Consider the following 19989-nt stretch of genomic DNA (forward strand, 5'->3'; position numbering starts at 1 on the left):
TCTTTTTCCTCTTTACATTTACAATTATTTTAGATAGAAAAAAGATTGCACCTTACCATCTTGTCTTTACTAATGAGGCTTCCGTGACTTCCCTCATGCTTTCACTTTGGATATGGCAAAACTTCCGTATTCTCTCGCCACGTGTTTCTATGGCCTCTGTGACTTACTTATTCTTTCTTCGAAGGTTGCTCTTCACTGACTTTACATTGCTGTGGTTCATCAACGGCTCCTTATCGGAATTCTGACTTCATTCCACAGGTAGCTTTGTTCGACACGGTTATAACAGCAACCGGGAGATTGTTGCTGGGCACCGGCGACAAGCTTCCTCAGCTATCCAGGCTTGAACGGGAACACAGGAACAGAAAACAAGAGAGCGTTTGAGCCTCGCTGCGCCTTATATCTTCTTTGCGAGCGTCCTCTCTCATTGTCTACATCATACACTTAGCTAAAGCCGATTGGTCACCTTAACTCTGAACTGTTTTAACATGGTTCTAAAACACAGATAAGCATTTTTAATAACAATTTTGGTTCTGAAACACAGTTTTCCTTTGCTTATTTTACAAGAACAATATCAGTTTTAAACACAGATGTCCTTAGCTTATTTAACAGTAATAATTTCAGTCGAGTTGATATACCTTTGAATCATAATATATACAGTACTCCCTTAGCCCTGTTCTTGGAAGTATAAGCATGTCCCTTCCTTAAGTTTTCATTGTCACTATGTTGGGTCAGAAACAAAATGGCCTACGAATAGTGGGTCAGCTTTTTCCAACACAACACAACGGATTGTGCACAATAGTCCAAGTGAGGTCCTTTGCCACATGATCCAGGAACTTCAACTTCCTATCTATTGTTGGATTCTGAATGAAGAGAAATTTAAATTATTAATACTCTCCTCAGAATCCAACATAATCCACCATGGCAAAGGCTACATTTGTAAATATTGTTTAATGTAAATCACTTATTTATAATTTAATATTCATATAACTACCTTAATTTTGTCTAATATCTAATTATTTAATCAAAGATATATGTATTAATAGTGATAAGACTGTATTAAATATTATTAAGCTATTTTAATTATTACTATGTTAATATTATAAGAACTTGTATTTGATAATTTAACTGCGCATTATTTGAAATGTAAATATTCTCTATTTATTCCTGTTTGTAAAGTTTAACATTATGTAATAGCTCAATTTTATTATATTTTGTTTTGTTGTCATGGAAACGTATGTAAGTGAGCGAAGCACGTTTTGGAACACCAGGTGAGGTTTATTGAAAAGAGTTTTAGAAAGAAATCACGAGAAAAATTTAGGCGGGAAGAATGGATATAAAAAGCAATGAACGCTGAAATTATTAAGAAGGAAACAGAGAGAGAGGATTAGCATTATGTTGGAATCGGGGCATTCGGGAATCACAGAGCGATAATAGCGAGTCGGCAAGTCACTCAAGCAGCTAATAAAGTCTACTAGTTGAGAGGCGGTTAGCTAATAAGTTGTAGAATAACAGTTATAGCTACGGAAGACAGCTGAGTGACTACTAAATAGACTAGCAATACTTGAAGTGAGATATAATTTCAGGGCCGACCTGTCAAGGACACACAGAATCTTGAAATAAAGCATCGAGTAACTAGAGAATAGTAGAGGCTGTAAAAATTGAAGTTTACAGTTAACTGTGTTTAGAATTGTAGTGTCTAAAGAATTAATTGAATGCCAGAAGAGTGAACAACTGTGCATATAAAACTTCAAGATAAGGAATTATTGTGTATTGCCTTAATTCATTAGTGATCAGTAGTACTTCATGCAAGAATGTTTGTTTATGTGTATAGTGACCATGAATTAATTCAGTTAATGCTTTGAAGATTTATTTTAATGAATGCCGATTATTGTTAAAAGTGTTTACGGTTATAAAAAGTGTTTGTGTATAAGTTGATGAAGATAGAAGATTATCAGTAAGATTATTCCAACCTTTAATATTCCTATACAGAGAAGTGCGTGAGTTTCATCCTAGAATTTCCTTATGTTAACAGTAACTATTGTGAAGATTAGCTAAAGTGTAAATTTAAAAGTGTTCGCTTGTAAAGAGATATTACTGCGATCTTATTGTATTTGGAACTTAAAGAACTGCGAGAAGACTGTATTAGAGATAACAAGTTTACCATTGTCTGAGTTTGTATGACAGTATTATCAGAAAGGCTGAAGTGTTTATAATAACTTAATTAGTGATTTAATCCTAAGTGTAAAATTTGTGATTTTAAAATTAAATGTTTGTTTTTGTTTATCTAAAGTTGTATTTTGCCTGAATCTCTTTTACTGCACCATTCATAAAATATTCGAACCAAAGCGGATAAAATAAGTAAGTTAAATATACTCGGCCAGTATATATAATATTAACACTTAAAAGGAGAGATAGTTGTGAGTTGGTTTATCTTCAATTCTTGAACTAATTCAGATATAAAGTGGCGCAGTCTTTAAATATAAATTTTCTTTATATTTGAATTAGAAATCAACTAGCAACCTTCTATTTTGTTTAAGAACATCATAGTAAATAAGTCGGATCAAAGGTATAAATTAAGATGAAGTAGGATCCAACACTATCAACACTCCAAGATCCCTAGACTTTCAGCTTCTTCTAGCCTAATCTCACCAATATAACACGACATTGGATATCTAAACATGCCAAAGTGAATGACTTTACATTTACTGACACACATTTTCCCATGCCCACAATTCCAGCCTACTCAAATCATTCTGCAAGTACTGCATATCAGTAGCATTCCTGATTACCCTACCCATCTTTGCATTATCAGCAAATAGCTGTATGTCGCTTGTCAAATCCTTCCCAATATCATTAATGCACAGATTGAATAACAGTGAACCAAGCACTGATCCTTGTGATACACTACTTGTTACCTTAAACCTTGCAGACTCATCTGTCGTATACCACTTTTTGATATCTGTCAGTTGGCCATCCTCTTATCCATGCTAATATTATATAACCCAAACCCATTTTCTCCAATTTATGCAGCAGTCTGTCAAAAGTAGTTAGATACATTGGTCTTTGCACCACCCTTGTACAACGGAATTATCATACATTCCTTCCATTCGTACAGAATCTTCCCTGTTCAGAGACTCATATTAAATAGCCTGGTCAAAGGAATGGCCAGTTCAGCTGAACACTCTTTTAGCACAAGTGCTAATATCCCATCAGTCCCTATTGCTGAATTTTTATTCAATTTGTGCAACAGCTCTAATACCTTGTCCTCATACACCTGCGTTTCTTCATCTAGTGAAGAGGTAACAGTGAGCTCAATGTTGTGTACACCAGGTTAATAGCTTTTAACAAATTGGCACTTATTAACTGAACAACCTCTTCTGCATCTGTAATCCTCACGCCATCAGGATTTAGAAGAGTTATTCTTTACATTCATTCTTTTTTTTTACATATCAATAGAATTCTTGTGGATTGTCTTTAGCATGCAGAGCCAAGTTTCTTTTCATACTCAGACTTTGCTTTCCGTACAACAGTTGTGACTATTCTAGCCTGCTGCTTAGAATAGTCACATAAGGATAACAGACGTCATCCTTATGCATATGGTATTCCTTCCACATCGTCCTTTTCTTACGAATCTCTTGCTTAATAAGATTTCACATCGGTGTGACTCCTATTCTATTTATTCTTTGAACTCTCGGGACACATTCTGATATCGCATCATTCAATTGTTGTTTAAATGCTTCTCATGAATTTCTGATATTCTTTCCATCCAGCAACCAATCCCGTTCCACTGAACTCAGTATACTCCTTGGTTGGTCATAAATTCCTGCCTTGTAGTTCAGAATGTAACCTTATCTGAATGGGATATTCATAAACTTAGTCACTTCCCAAGTGAGTACTGCATGATCACTGTCGCCAACTGGAGGCAGAATTATTACATCTTTAACTGAAACACCCTCTGACACTATAATCAAATCTAACACTCTTTGCCCTCAAGTTCCTTCTGTCATAGGCTGCTTGAGGAAGTTGTCCCGACAGCTCAATAAATACATTTTCATTCTTCTCATGAGATTCTACTGCTACCCAATCAATATTTGGATAATTAAATTCTCCCATTATGATTACTCTTTTCATCACTACCAAACAATCCCACTATTTAGGTTAGTCTTGTTAGATTCCACCTCACACCAGATGGCTTCAAACTCACAGCCACATGAAATATTGTTAGTAGTATTACTGTAATCATAGGTCTCAACTCTAACTGGATCCAAGTCATCCAATATCATTAGCAGCATGCCCCCCCTCCTCTCCTATCCTTACTAAAAATACTGTACCCTTGACACTCGATACCAGTTAGCAGGTCTAATTCTGATAGCCAGGTCTCACTAATACCTACAATCTGAGGTTGCAACATATTAATTAAGGCAACAAACTCTATCCCTTTGTTTCTGATACTCCTAGCATTCGTGTACAGACATGATAATCTACCTGTTTGTTCTTTTGTATTGCCTTGTCTGCAGTCTTCCTGACACAGTTGGACAACTTATTATTATCTGACCTCCATGGAATTGGAAACTCACTGTAGGAGGTATGCACTATTGCACACAAAGCTCATCCAACCATGCTTTAAACCGATTCTGTGTGTCTACACCTACACCTTTTCAGTCACCAACCATTCTCCATTCAAAGAACCGACTCCTCACTCCTTTAATTGCACCCTTCTTATACAGTTTCCAGTGATGGCCTGTTGTTCTACCATTCTCTCCCATTCCATGAAAAATTTCTTCCATGTCGATCTGATAACAACCCCTGACATAGTTTATATGTCTCAATCATACCCCCCCCTTCCTAATATTCACAAGGCTCTGCTATTAACATTCTCTTAATCTATCCTCGTACTCCACATTCCAAAGACCACTGACCACATTTGTGAATATTCTCTGGAACCTTTCCAACATATCCTCATCACCATGAAAACCCAGTGACCAAATCTGTGCATAATAATCCATATGATGCCTGATCAAGGCCTTATACAATGCCATCATAACCTCTATTTCTGCATGTCAGGGTCCTCTGCATCACTGCCATTATCTGATGTGACATCTTCACAACTTGTGCAATGTGGCTCCTGAATTTCAAGTCCTTGTCCACCATCAGTCCTAGATCTCTCATCTCCTCTACGTTGTTTAAAGTTTCTCCACCAAGTGTACTTTGCATCCCATCATTACTTGCCAAATCTCAAAACCTTACACTCTGCAACATTGAACTGATAGTTGCACTTACCTGCCGATTTATGCAATCTATTCAAGTCCTCTTGTAAGGCCATACCATCTGCTTGACTCTGCATTGCTTTCCCCAGTTTTGCCTCATCTGCAGACAACTGCATATCACTAGTTAAAACCCATCCTAATATCACTAACATAAAACTGAACAAGAATGATCCCAAAATTAACCCCTGTGGCACACCACTAGTAACCTTTCTCTTTTGGGATACTGTGCTCCCATATAAAACTTTCTGATACCTATCCAACAGCTAGTCACTGATCCAACTCAGAGGTCTGTTATCCAATCCAATCTATTTTAGTTTATTTAAGAGCTTGTCATGTGGCCATCTATCAAAAGTCTTTGTAAAATTAAGTAGACCACCGTATATGCATTTCCCCCGTTCATGGTATTTGTCACCTTGTTATAGTACATAAGTAAGTTAGTGAAACACGATCGCTCCTTAACAAACCCATGCTGATAATCACAGAGAATAACACTGTTATCAATCCATTTCTGTATCGTACTTCTCATCAGTCTCTACAGTACCTTCACCACAACTCCAGATATACAGACCAGCCTATAATTTGAAGGTACAGTCTTATCACCACCTTTATGCAGTCGAACAGTTTTACTCTCTTTCTACTCCCTTGGAACCTGTCCTGTTGCAAGACTTTTATAAAACAGTCATGGCAATGCTACTACCAAATCGCTGGAACATTCCCTTAAGATGTACAGTGATATGTCATCAAATCCTCTCACATTACTGATAGCAATTTTATTTATTTCCTCAAATACCTCTTGCTTACTCACAATTAAGCCATTCTTTCCTATGTCCTCTACAATTAAGTTCCTCATGATTACACCCTGATCAGGATGAAACACACTTATAAACTGATCACTGAATACCTCAACAATGTCTTCTGCAGCAGTTACCATTCTATCACTTTCATCCATTAACTTCAGCTTACCATGATCAATCTTCCTTCTACTTGCCACATATCTAAAAGACTCTCTATGGTTTTTCTTTGCCTTATTTGCCAATTTCGTCTCATACTCTACTTTTCTTTTCCTTACTAACTGAGTCACTCTCCTGGCTTGTTCTTTATGCTCTTCATGTGACTGAGTATTATCATTATTCATCTTGTACTTCCTCCAAAGTACTTTATTTTTTCCGATCTCATGCTTAAGCTCCACATTCAGCCATTAACCTTCAGTAATTTGGTTAGTTACTCTGGAGACTATGTTTCATGGTTATTTATATTGGTGAAGATATTATTTGTCTTAGAGAAACATACTCGAACAGATATCAATGTCAATACCATCTAACAAGATCAAAATTTTAAGCTATTTTTGTAAAATTTATTTCAAGTTGAACCGTCTGCTTACATATATGGTTTAGGTTATCATCTCCATCAATTCAATGGAGTATTTGGAGAAGACAGCATCAACAAATCAAAATTTGTTAGTTTTCCCCCTAAGATCTGATCAAGTTTTCTAAACATAGTTCAAAGTACAGCAGTAAAAAAAAGTCTAGGAACTATTGGATCACCTTGTTTTTTCTTTCTTCTTCTCAAAGAAAGAAAGTAGTCTTTCTCAATTTGGGAAATAATCTTTCCTTCTATGCAACATCCCTCTGTTTGAATTTTGATGTAAATAACTTGGATCAGCTTGATATATTTAACACTTATACCATGTTCCAGTAGAATATCTAAAAGAGCAGCAAGAGCTATGAAATCCAATCTCAATCAGTTTGATGAAACCAGTGAACAAAAATTTGCCACATTCATTATATTTTTCAATAATTTGATTTACCATATGGAAGGTTATCTGTTGTAGAAAAGTTTTTTTTCCCCTAAATTCTGCTTGCTAACATGGTTGGTTTGCAGCCACTTCAGATGAAATTCAGTTCTGAATAACTCTAATGAAAAAGTCATAGAAAATAGATTTACTTGTCTGTAGCCATTTATATGTGATTTACAGTTCTTGTATGTGTAAACAAATTATAACACAAATTATCCCAGTATCATCAATAATCTACCTAAGATTAAAAGCAAAGGAAAACAACAAACACATATTAAGATAATACAAGTTTATGTACCAGATTACTTTCGTGGAGATGAATTTCTTTCAAATTTACCAAATGATCAGGAAATTGATCAATTGAACAGCGTTCGATAGATTACCACATGATAAGTTTGTGTACAAGCTGCAGAGCGTGGGAATAGACAGTATACTGGTTAGATGGATCAGAGATTGGCTCTCAACGATACCAGCAGGTTGTGGATGATGTAACAGTGTCTCAAAAAAGAAGGGTGACCAGTGTCCCAAGGTTCTGTTCTTGGGCCCCCTGCTGTTTAACTTGTTTGTAAACGATATATCATGTGGACTGACTAGGGATCTTCAGTTATTTGCTGATGATGCAAAGTTGGGAAGAATTATAAGTAGCAATGCTGATGCTGAATACCTTCAAGAAGATTTGAATAGACTTTTTACTTGGACAAAAGAGAGGGATTGTAGTTTTAATATCAATATATTATGAATAAATTCGGAATGATGGTTGATAGTAGACTTAAGTTTAGAGGGCATATTGCTAGGGTTGCAAAGGTTGTACATCGTAGTGCTGCTATGATAAGAAGTACTCTAACATGCAAGGATAAGGAAATGGTTATACCACTGTATAAGGCACTGGTCAGACCACACTTGGACTATTGTGCTCAGATCTGGTCACCTGGTTATCAATATGATGTGGAGACACTTGCATTTTGAATCTTTGAAGTTATCCAGGCAGAGAATGTGAGTCATACCATGTGCTAGAAATTAATATTAAAAATACATAATATTAATTATCTTTAATATTTATATAAGAATTGGAGGGGTGGGGAGAACAAGAGAGAAAGCAAGTATTAATTTGGTCTTAGGATCATTGTCTCCAAAATCTTTGGTAGATTTATACAGCCATAATGTCAGGACTTTGGAGTGCTGGCTATAGAGAGAGAGAGGTTGAAGAAATGTGAATTGCAGAGTTTGGTGGATAGGAGGAAAACAGGTGATATGTTAGTGAGAGGATTTTATCAGATTTATCCAGAGGATTATAAAAAGGTAGAAGGTGAAAGAGGAAGAACCAAAGGTCATTCCTGGAAGTTATGTAAAAGTGTGGTGAGGAAGGGTGTGAGGAGTAGATTTTTTACGTGGAGAATTATCATTGAATGGAATGCATTATCAGAATGTGTTGTTAATGCAAGGAGTGTTAAGGACTTTAAGATTCTATATGATAAATATGTTGTCAGTTGAATGAACCACTCCATGGAGGGCATAATAATAATAATAATAGATTACTGTGCACAGATTTGGTAGCCTGGTTATCAAAAGGATGATGAGTTGTTGAAGAGAGTTCAGAGACAACTGACTAAGTTTCTGGTCTTTGGAATGTGGAGCATAAGAACAAATTGGGAGAATGCAAATTATGGAACCTAGCGGTAAAAAGGAGGAGGGGGGTGTATGATCGAGAAATATAAGTTGGTAAGGGGTATTTACCAGATTAATTATTATTATTATGTGACACCTCTAAGGAGTCTAAGAACTCACTGTCTCCCCATTACTTAATTCTCCAATTACAACACAACTACCACCAACAGCAGTATTTTTTGTCTGTAAATTGTGTGTTCTCATGATCAATTTGCCTGTATGCAGATTGAGATTTTTCATAGACTGTCTGGAAACAGGTGAGAAAACAAGAGGCGAGCCATTCCTTGGAAGCTGTATAAGGAAAGGATAAGCAAGGAAGTGAGTAAATGTTCTGCATGGAGAGTGGAAGAATATTGCAATGGATTGCCTGAAAGTATTCTGAAGACATGGAGAGAGTAACAGGAGAAATTTTGGGTAGATGAAAGAGGTATTAATGTACTTAAATTTTGTAAAACAGGAATGATGATTAATAATTTTCATGGAAACCATCATAAATACACATGGACCTCACCTGATGGCAAAACTAAAAACTGTGTTGATTATTCCAAAATATAAGACTTTAAAGAAAATAGACATGGAATTTGATCATGAAATTCTATCAGCAAAAATAAAGTTTAAATCCAAAACAACCACCAGCAGGAAATTAAAAGACTCCAATATGCAAAATCTATTTCAAAGATGAAAAGAATTACAAAAATGGGAAACTAAACTCTTGAAAACAAAAGAATTTGGGGGAAAAGTTAAAAATGAAAAATTATAGAAAATAGTAAGACCTAATAATTAGTTTACTAATAGAATAATAGCAATGTAGCATTAAAAGAAAAAGATAAAATTACAACTGATGCAGAGAAAAAAAATGCAGGTATATCAGAATGCAACTATTCATCAGAATACAAACTTAGTATTGAGCAATAAAAAGAAGTTACAAAAAGATATAAACCTCACTATAAATGAAAGAAATCACACTCTCCAATAAAGTTAAAAACTTTTGAAATTTGACTAGGCCAATGAAAACAATTTTTGCAAAAACTGATAGTGCAAATTATGAGAAAAAAGTTTGATAAATGAAGAGACCCCAAAATATTAAAAAAGGAAACAAATGAAGTCAGAGGTAGGGGACAAGCTTCATTACACAGCATGAGAGCATCACACTGCTTATTGGAAGTCTGAAATACCGTTTCCATACCACATCAAAAATGGATAAACACAGAACTTTTTCATGCTTTATGCTTGGTCTCTACAGCAGAGTTTCTAAGTTAACAAAAAAACATGTAAACATAAACCTCCAGATAGAGAACATATTGAAAGTTTTGGAAGTAATGTGCAGAAACAGCAAAGTATTTTTTAGTATATTATTCAATCTATTCATAATTCCAGAGAATTTTTTTAAGGATTGCAAATTAGGATGAATTATGCAATACATAAAAATAGAGTGCATTATTAATATCATCAAATTATCAGCTGCATTCCTATCACCTACAATTCAGTAATAGACCCTTACCAACTTATAAGCCTCAATCATGTCCCACCCGTCTTCCTTCTACCCACCAAACTCAGCAAATTGCATTCTCTCAGTATGATTTTATACTCAACATTCCAGAGAACAGAAGCCACCTTAGTCAATCATCTCTTCCGTTTGAAAACCAAGTTACGAAATTCATAAGTGGTCTTATCAAAACCTTATACAACTCATTACATCCTTATTCCCACATGTCAGTGTTCTCCACATCACTGCCAAAATATCCCCAAAATTTCAGATCCCTATCCACCAACTCCCAATCCCTCACCTCTCTGACTCCTGTAAGATATCCTCACCAATCTGTGCTTCCTGAATTTTAAAACCTTATACTTTAATAGATTGAAATGAACTGGCAAAACCACTCATTCGCCCATCCACCCAGTCTATTAAAATCCATTTGAAAAGACTCCAACATCCATTCTATATCTCATAGTTCTTCCTGACTTGCATCATTTGCAAATAATTGTATCTTACCATTCAAACCCTTCCTATTATCATTTACACAAATTAAACAGCAAATTAGTATCTCTTTGGAAAATTAAAAATTTGTCAACATTCTCTTGTCATTGGGGGTAATGTTAACAACAAGATACTGATCTGCTGCATGCAGGAGAGATGGAAACATAGATGGCCAAAAGTTGTGCCCACTTGCTTGGTAAAAAAAAAAAAAAAGTTGATCTGCCATTTGAGCAGAAAGCAAGTTTTTGCACTTGGCCTTTCTGAAGCTAGTGCATACTACAAATATAGCTGAATATGAAGCTGGAGTTTCAAGCCTAGTATACTGAATTTTATTAGACTTCCTTGGTGTGTTGGAAAATTAAGATATGGAAAGCAGGTTTAGGTTTTGAGTGGAATAATAGAAAAAAATAGCTTTCATCCAGCAAGAAATAATTTCAGTTATTTGGTTCTGGAAATAATGCTAATATTAAATCCTCTGCAATATGAAAAGATGTTAATAACTTCAACTATAACTGGAAACATTTGAATTTAAGTCATAAATTTTTAATATTTTATTATATTTTTTTTTAATTTCATAAAGTTATATTCTGTATATTCCATGGAGACAAACATTCGTGCCAGAATGTTCTCAATAGCACATGTGCGCACGCACACACACCTCAATGACCTGTGCCTTAGACACATTCACTGTTTCTCTTACTACACTCTCAGGAAATGCATTTGTGCTGCTGCTGTTGATAATATCAGCCTGTTGCATCCCACTGCTGGGGGGAAAAAAACTCCCAAATTTCTCCACTCTCTTCTTCATCTTGTTATTCTTATGATCTCATCCTCTGTCTTTCTTTGGATTGCTTGCTCCCTCTAGAAATCCAAACTATAAGGACTGCCCACCATGCATCATTTCCTTGAGGAGCCCTCACAGGGTAGGCTACCATCAATCATCTCCTGATCACTATCACCAAATGGAGGCAGTTTTTCAATACCTGATTCATAACATCCTCTGATAAAATGATCAAATCCAAGAGTCTTGCCCCTCATGTGGCCTCCGTTACATACTACTTAAGGAATCTGTTCCTCAAAAACTTGAAATTCTTTGATAGGATGATTATAATGATGTATTATTTATTATTTTAATGATGTATTCTATTATTAAAATCATCCATAATAATCACTTTTCATTTACCAGGCCAATTTGTTCCTGTTCACCTCTACCTCATGCAATACTGCTTCAAAACCCATTGCTATTTTCCTCTTTCATGTTTTTCTTGTGCGAGCATAATTCACCTGCTATCATCAGCAGCATTCTTTGTCCCATCTTCCTAATTTTCCTCATCTTCGGGAAAACATCATATCTCTCTATAACTATTCCCATCAGGATATCATCTTAACCCGTTTCACTTATAACAATTTTCAAGAGAACTCAATCAGAATAACAATCAACAATTCTGTCCCCTGTTATTTCTGATAATACTCCTATCATTCATAAATGAACATATTTTTTTTTTGCATCTATAACCAGTCCTAGAACTTCTCAACTGTGACTTCAAACTTCACCTTGAACCCTCCTATTTATCACTGCCTCTCACAAATTTTTTCTGCCAACTTTCTACTTCTTTTGCATTCAATCTCATGTTGATGACCTTAACACAATAATTTCCAGTATCAAATATTCTTACCACTAATTCCCCTCTACCAACTATTTTGCTGTTTCTTGTATTCCTATTCTCATCTTTTACTCTTCCCAGTGGCTTCGCCTATCCTATGTTCTGCTCTTTCATACTGTATACTTCTTAGATTTCTCGCCCATTTATGATTTCTTCATTTCTAGCAATAGCATCTCCATTTGATGACACCAAATCCACTCAAATGTAATCCATCACTCTAATATAACTCCATCCATCCGTTTTTTTTTTTCTTTTCATCCCATACATTCCTAAACTGTACTCCTTTCACCACACTCAGTATGTCAACATTTTAAATATTTATTTAACAACATAATTATACCATCCAATGCTAGCACAGTGGCAGTGATATTTGTTATAAGCCTCAGAATGTTGGAGGGAAGAGAACTGGATGACCATGAAATGTGACAAATTGACATAAGGAGCCATGTGAGTAAGGAAGTGAAAAATACATTTTTCTCTTAGTGCCTCATAAGGCAAAGTAAGATCAGCATTGTGGTCAACATAAAGTTTGATTCCTTGCTATCAGTTCTGTGGTTACAAAGACATGGGGAAAAAATAATATTTATAAATTTGTTTGTAAATGATATCATGTGGAATGACTAGGGATCTTCAGTTGTTTGCTAATGATGCAAAGTTGAGGAGAATTATAAGCAGCATTGATTATGTTAATTCCCTTGGACAAAGGAGTGGGGTTGTAGTTTTAATATTAATAAGTGCATGGTGTTGCATATTGGAGTACAGAAATATAAGCGTGTACTATAGTGACAGTGCTGTACTGCAGGAAGTGGTGAGATTTGAAAGTGATGGTCAACATTAGACTGAAGTTTAGAGGACATACTGCAAGAATTGCAAAGACCACACATTGTAGTGCCACTATGATAAGAAGTACTCTAAGGATAAAGAGACAATTGTGCCATGGCATAAACCACTGGTCACATCACAATTGAACTACTGTGCTCAGATCTGGTTACTCAACATGATGTGGAAACACTAGAGAGAGAGTCTGATTTGAATGACTAAGACAATAGTTATAGTCACTCCTGACTCTGGAATGCTGGATATGGAGAAAGGGTGAAGATATGTGGATTGCAGATTTGATGGATCAAAGGAAGAGATGTGATATTACTGTTATTATCCTAAGACCCCACAGAGACAAAAACTCACCAAGGAGGTCATCCCTTTTGTCCTCATCCCACTCCAATGCCCATTCACTCAATCTCTTCAAGTCTTCTTGTAAGGCGAGAACATCTGCTCTACTCTCATAGTTTGTCCCAACTTTGCATCATATGCAAAAATGAATATCCCTATCCAAATCTTTCCCAATATCATTAACATACAGGTTTAACAGCAATGACTCTAAAACAGACCCCTCAGACATGCCACTAGTGACTTTCCTCAACAGGGATATTGTTTCTCCATACACAACTTGCTAATACCTATCAAACAGCAATATCCAACCCCATCCACTCTAGTTTGACTATCAATTTATCATGTAATTATCAAAAAACCTTTGCAAAGTCAAAGATAATAACACTGTTTTAAACCCAATTCTTGATCTTATCAGCCTCTCCACCACTTTAACCATAACAACTGACACACAGATAGGCCTATAATTTGATGCATTAAAGTTATTTTTATAGGTATAGTATGGCATAGTATAATTATTAAAAGAATACGTAAGTCCACAGTAATAACTTTTAATTAATAAATAAGGTACAGATATTTCATACTAAAACTAATGGTACATCTCCAGTGTTATAAACAGATAGGAATGGAATACAAGTAACGAACATTCAGTGGATCACCTATTAATATACATTGTTGTCGTGAGCTAGGAAACGAAAGAAATTAATAAATAATTAATATTTAAGATAATTGGTTTTTTAATGATTACATAAAATAAAAGTCTCCCAGATCTTCGAGAGAGAGAGAGAGAGAGAGAGAGACAATCATTTCGATTTAAATTCGGTCGGTGTAAAATAGTTTCACAACTTTCTTTAAAGAGGCATTCATATTTGAACCTGCATCTATGAAGGAGAATAGTTTTATCCCACTGGATATTATGGGTAGTATTAATACTGTGTTGTGCTAGACAAGACTTCTGAGGTTTGTTGTATTCAATATAATATTGATGTTCTTTAATTCTTTTTTCCACAGAACGGCCAGTTTGTACAAAATAAGAAACATCACATTCACATGGTATTTGGTAAACGCTAGCCAAAGATAGAGATGACAGTTTATCTTTTGTAGAAGGCAATGAGGAAGAAATTTTGTTGATAGGAATATACATAGGAATCAATTGGTACTTTTTTAAAATTCGACCAATGGATTCTGAGATTCCTGGAATGTAGGGGGTTTTAACTCTGCAGACTGTTGAAAAAACCTTAGGTATTGGAACATAAGATTCAATTATCTGTTGGATTTGATTAAGGTGGTAATTATTAGATTCCTTTAACTTTTTAATGATGGAAAGTTCTTAAGATTTCTGGAGAAGAGCAAACTTTATGTGCTCTATTAATTAGAGATTTGAGAATGCCAAATTTTTGAGATGTGTAGTGAGCAGACTTTTTATGAATATATCTGCCAGTAAATGTGGGCTTTCGAAAGATGCTTGTAGATAAGGTACCAGAAGGAGTTCGAGTAAGCAGGATGTCCAAAAATGGTAAAGTACCAGAATTTTCCTTTTCCATGGTGAATTGGATAACAAGGGTGAAGGATATTTATCTGTTGTAGAAAGCTCATCTTCAGTATGTGGCCAAATGGCAAAAACATCATCAATATGAACATGAACCTTATGTTTCAATACTTAAGGTTTCTTCAACAGTCTGCAGAGTTCCAATCCCCTACATTCCAGGAATCTCAGACCCCATAGGTAGAATTTTAAAAAAGTATCAATTGATTCCCATGTATATTCCTATCAACAAAATTTCTTCCTTATTGCCTTCTACAAAAGATAAACTGTCATCTCTATCTTTAGCTGGCGTTTACCAAATACTATATGAATGCGATGTTTCTTATTTTGGACAAACTGGTTGTTCTGTGGAAAAAAGAATTAAAGAACATCAATATTATATTGAATACAACAAACCTCAGAAGTCTGGTCTAGCACAACACAGTATTAACACTACCCATAATATCCAGTGGGATAAAGTATTCTCCTTCATAGATGCAGGTTCAAATATGAATGCCTCTTTAAAGAAAGTTGTGAGCTATTTTACACCGACCAAATTTAAATCGAAATGATTGTCTCTCTCTCTCTCTCGAAGATCTGGGAGACTTATTTTATGTAATCATTAAAAAAAAAAAAACAATTATCTTAAATATTAATTATTTATTAATTTCTTTCATTTCCTAGCTCGTGACAAAAATGTATTTTAATAGGTGATCCACCAAATGTTCGTTACTTGTATTCCATTCCTATCTGTTTATAACACTGAAGATGTACTATTAGTTTTAGTATGAAATATTTGTACCTTATTTATTAATTAAAAGTTATTACTGTGGACTTACGTGTTCTTTTAATAATGCATTAAACTTGCCTTCCTTCCACTCCTTTGGAACTTGACTTAACTACCACTCATGCTTCACTTTTGCTACCTTTACTGATCATCTTATAATGCCTTTTTCCTCTGTACCACATGCTTAATCTCTTCATTCATCCATTTCACACCTACCTTATTTAAACTTCTGACTCTTTGAATACGTTTAGATGCTACTTCTACTAGATAGTTCTTGAATATCACTCGGGCAGCATTGATCTCCTTTCTACCCAACTCCTCATTGCATTCTACACCTGCAAGCCATCTCCTGAGCTTCTCAAAATCACTACATTATACTCCTTCCTTACAGAAGTCTTCAAACTGCTGGCAACCACCCATGTAATCACATCATGGTCACTCTCACCAACTTTATAATAACAGTTTATAATAATATCCTCTGATGAGATGATCAAATCTAAGACCCTCAAGCCTTGTGTGTTCTCTGTTGTCTTAGATGATTGTCCTTCAAGAACTCAAGAAATTCATTTTATTTACTTCTGGTTGCTGTCTCATCATTCTGGTCTATATGTGCATAATTAAAATCACCCTTTTCTTATTTGCTTGGCTAATTTGATTATACATTTCATGGTCACTATCATCCACATTTCCTGGTCTACAGCAGCATCCAGTGAAGTATTTTATTCTATTCACCTCTTTCTCACACCATAATGTTTCAAAACTACTGTCACTATTTCCCTCTTGCACCTTGTATAGACATAACTCTTTTTCTATCACCAATAGCACTCCACCTCCCTTTTTACCTTAACAAAATACATCATATCCATCCATCTATATTCTTGGCAGCATGTCATTCTCATCAAACCATGTTTCACTTATTCCAACAATTTTTGGATGAACAAACTCAATCAATGCAACCATTTCATTTTCCTTGTTTCTTATATTTCTACCATTTGTATACAAACATAACAGCTCATTGTCCTAAAGGACAATACTGGTCCTATAGCAAGTTTCACTGATACCACTTATTAGATGTCACTTTTCCATACTTTCCTTGAGCCATTTCTTTTACTCCTTATTCATCCCAGAACCTTCTTCAAATCTAACTGTTTTCCCTAGATCCCAGGTCACCCCCTTCCCTTTTTGTCTACACACACACATTCACATCCTTTTGGACATCAACCTTTCTCATGCTCATGTTTCCCTGTCCACACTGAGTCTCCCCTACTTGTTCTCTCATTCTCTACACTCATGCTACTAGACATAACTCTTTTTCTATCACCAATAGCATTCCACCTCCCTTTTTATCTTAACAAAATACATCATACCCATCCATCTATATTCCTGGCAGGATATCATCCTCATTCAACTATGTTTCACTTATTCCAACAATTTTTGAATGAACAAACTCAATCACTTTTTCACTTATAAGCACCATTTCAATCTCCCCTTCCTTACTCCATTCCTTCCTTCGTGAATTGCATTACCAGCAGTCTTATTAATACTTACTTAAATAATAATCTTATTCTAGTATAAGGAAGAGCCACCACTAGCACCAGCAAATAAAATGAAAATTTTATTTTCTGGTGCTAGTGGTAGCAATTCAAACACATCAAAATAATGAAGAATGACAACAAAAAAAACCAAACCATCTTGCTAAATTCTAAGGTCATCAAGGATGAATCAATGTGGAATTTCATATGTTTTCCATATATAAGTGTATTTCACGCCACAAGATGCCATGGCCTTACTTCTACTCTACTCTACTCTCATAGTTCATCTCAAGTTTGCATCATCTGCAAACAACTGAATATCCCCATTCAAATCTTCCCAATATGATTAATATACAGGTTAAACAGCAGTGACCCTAAAACAGACCCATGAAGCACACCACTAGTGAATTTCCTCTTCTAGGATATTGCTCCCACATACACAACTTGTTGATACCTGAGAGAGCCAGACTACACTCCAATGCACTAGTCCAGTGTTTCTTGACCGTCTTTCATATGTGTCCCATTTTTTAATATTAGTTTTTGTAGCATGCCTCCCCCCCCACACACACCTTCCCCTCTTGCATTTCTTGTGTTGAGACAATGACAAATCTCATAAAAGTTAGCAAAAAAAACAACAAAAAACTGGGAATTAAAATTTTTAAATATTCATACAAATATAAATACGTCATCAAATCTTTCGAAAATTGTATAGCTCTGGCATCACTGCACAGACCGTTGAATCATATTGGCCTTTCAGAAACATTTGCAATTTTATCACAGGAAGTCTTGAAGGTTCTGGAAATGTTTCTGTGAGTATAAATAAGGCTTAAAATGGCAAGACTGCAGTAACATTGCAATAATGAGAAGTTGATGGTCAGCATTATTTTACTCCTATTCACAACGACTGTGATACACGGTATAAAAGCAATCTTTTCCAAATTCAGGTTCACAGAATATCACTCTGAAAGTAAAATCAAGAAAGTATGCAGAAGAGTATTCAGATTTCAGTTTTATAAAGACTGAAGTAAATGATGAAGAAAGATCACTGTGTTATTTGCTTGAAAATTTTGGCGGCTGATAGAATGAAACCGAATAAACTTAAAAGATATCTGGAAACACTGCATAAGGAGTATGTTAACAATCCTTTCGTTGTCTCCATAATTTTCCAAAATGTATGGAGTATGTTAACAAACCTCGAGAGGTCTCTGCTGCCAAACTGAAATATTTTGAAAAGCAAAAATCTAACATTAAAATCTAACATTTTCTCCAAGCATTGTTTCCACAATATCAATCACAGCTGGCAGAATTAGGACTTCTCCGATAGTGTGGGGCTTTTTGCACCTAGCATATTTTATATGCAAGTGAGAAGTTAGCAAAGCTTTTTCATTTGTCTGTAAATGAAAAAGCTTTGGATTTTTGGATTTTGGGCTGGTGTTGATGATGAATTTTCTGTACTAAAGTTGAGAGGTTTTCATGCACTTATAGAAAGCAGCAGTGGCTGTACTGGTTGCCTTAAAAACAAAATACAAATCTCAGTTAAATATACAAAGAGAACTAAGAGTGTCAATTTCCAATGTATCACCATCATATGAGCCTCTGTAGCTCAGTCGGTACAGACGAAGTCCTTTGGTCGGAAAGACCTGAGTTCGATTCCCATCGGTGACATGAGGAACTTTTATCTGGTCTCTTTCGACAAAAGGGGTGAGTTAGCCAGTCTCATAGATAGAGGGTTTTTCATCTGGAAACTCGGGTTTTTCATCCCTCAGAACAGGCAATCCCCACAAACACACACTGATTACAGTCATGAATACATCCCAGCCATATGCTAGTCCTGAGTCCGGATAAAATTGGGGGATTGGGGAAAGCAATGGTGAACTACCCTGTAAAATTCTCACCAGGAGTACTTTGTTGGTAACACCTACAGTTGGAAATGACTGAAAGGGAAAATCAGATTAGACCATCATATGAAATGTTTTGCTCCACAACACAGGCCCAAGGAAGCCATTCATTTTTATATTAATTATTATTGTTTAGTTTTAATCAGTTGCTCGGTATATTCTGCAATAGTGATGTGTTCCTGTAAGCATGACTAGTTTATTCAATACAGTTGATTTTATACATTTTATTATTTTATTTTCAGAGTGTATTTTATGTTTTTTGTTTTTATATTGTTTTTGTGTAAATAAATAGTTTCATTAAATGCTTCTGTTTCAATAAAGCAGTTTTTCAGTTTCTCCTTTGATTTCCATTTTCTTCAGCCCCCCCCCCTTTTAGGCATGTCCTATAAGTTGAGAATCACTGCACTAGTCTAATATCCAACCACATCTACTCTAGTTTGACTATCAACTTATCATGTGATAATCTATCAAAAGCCTTTGCAAAGTCTAACTATACCACTGTGTAACCATCTCCTACTTACAATGCTGTTGCCTTATTATAATAAGTAAGCAGATTACTAAAATATTACTTGTTTGTAACAAATCCATGCTGTTAATCAAAGATAATACTACTGTTTCCAACCTAATTCTGGATCCTGGTTCTCACCAGCCTCTCCACCTCTTTAACCACAATAAATGACACACAGATTGGCCTATAATTTGATGCTTGAG

The 19989-nt window shown here is 35.3% G+C and overlaps 1 protein-coding gene across 4 annotated transcripts in view; it reads right to left on the reverse strand.

Moving 5' to 3' along the window:
- Positions 1 to 19989, reverse strand: part of LOC150109819 (cAMP-dependent protein kinase type II regulatory subunit-like) — a 487212-nt gene that overhangs the window by 85058 nt on the left and 382165 nt on the right. The window lies entirely within an intron of this gene.

The sequence above is a fragment of the Typopeltis vanoorti genome, chromosome 1 (assembly GCF_054136105.1).
Source record: "Typopeltis vanoorti isolate ZY-2024b chromosome 1, IOZ_Tvanoo_1.0, whole genome shotgun sequence".
Taxonomy (NCBI): domain Eukaryota; kingdom Metazoa; phylum Arthropoda; class Arachnida; order Uropygi; family Thelyphonidae; genus Typopeltis; species Typopeltis vanoorti.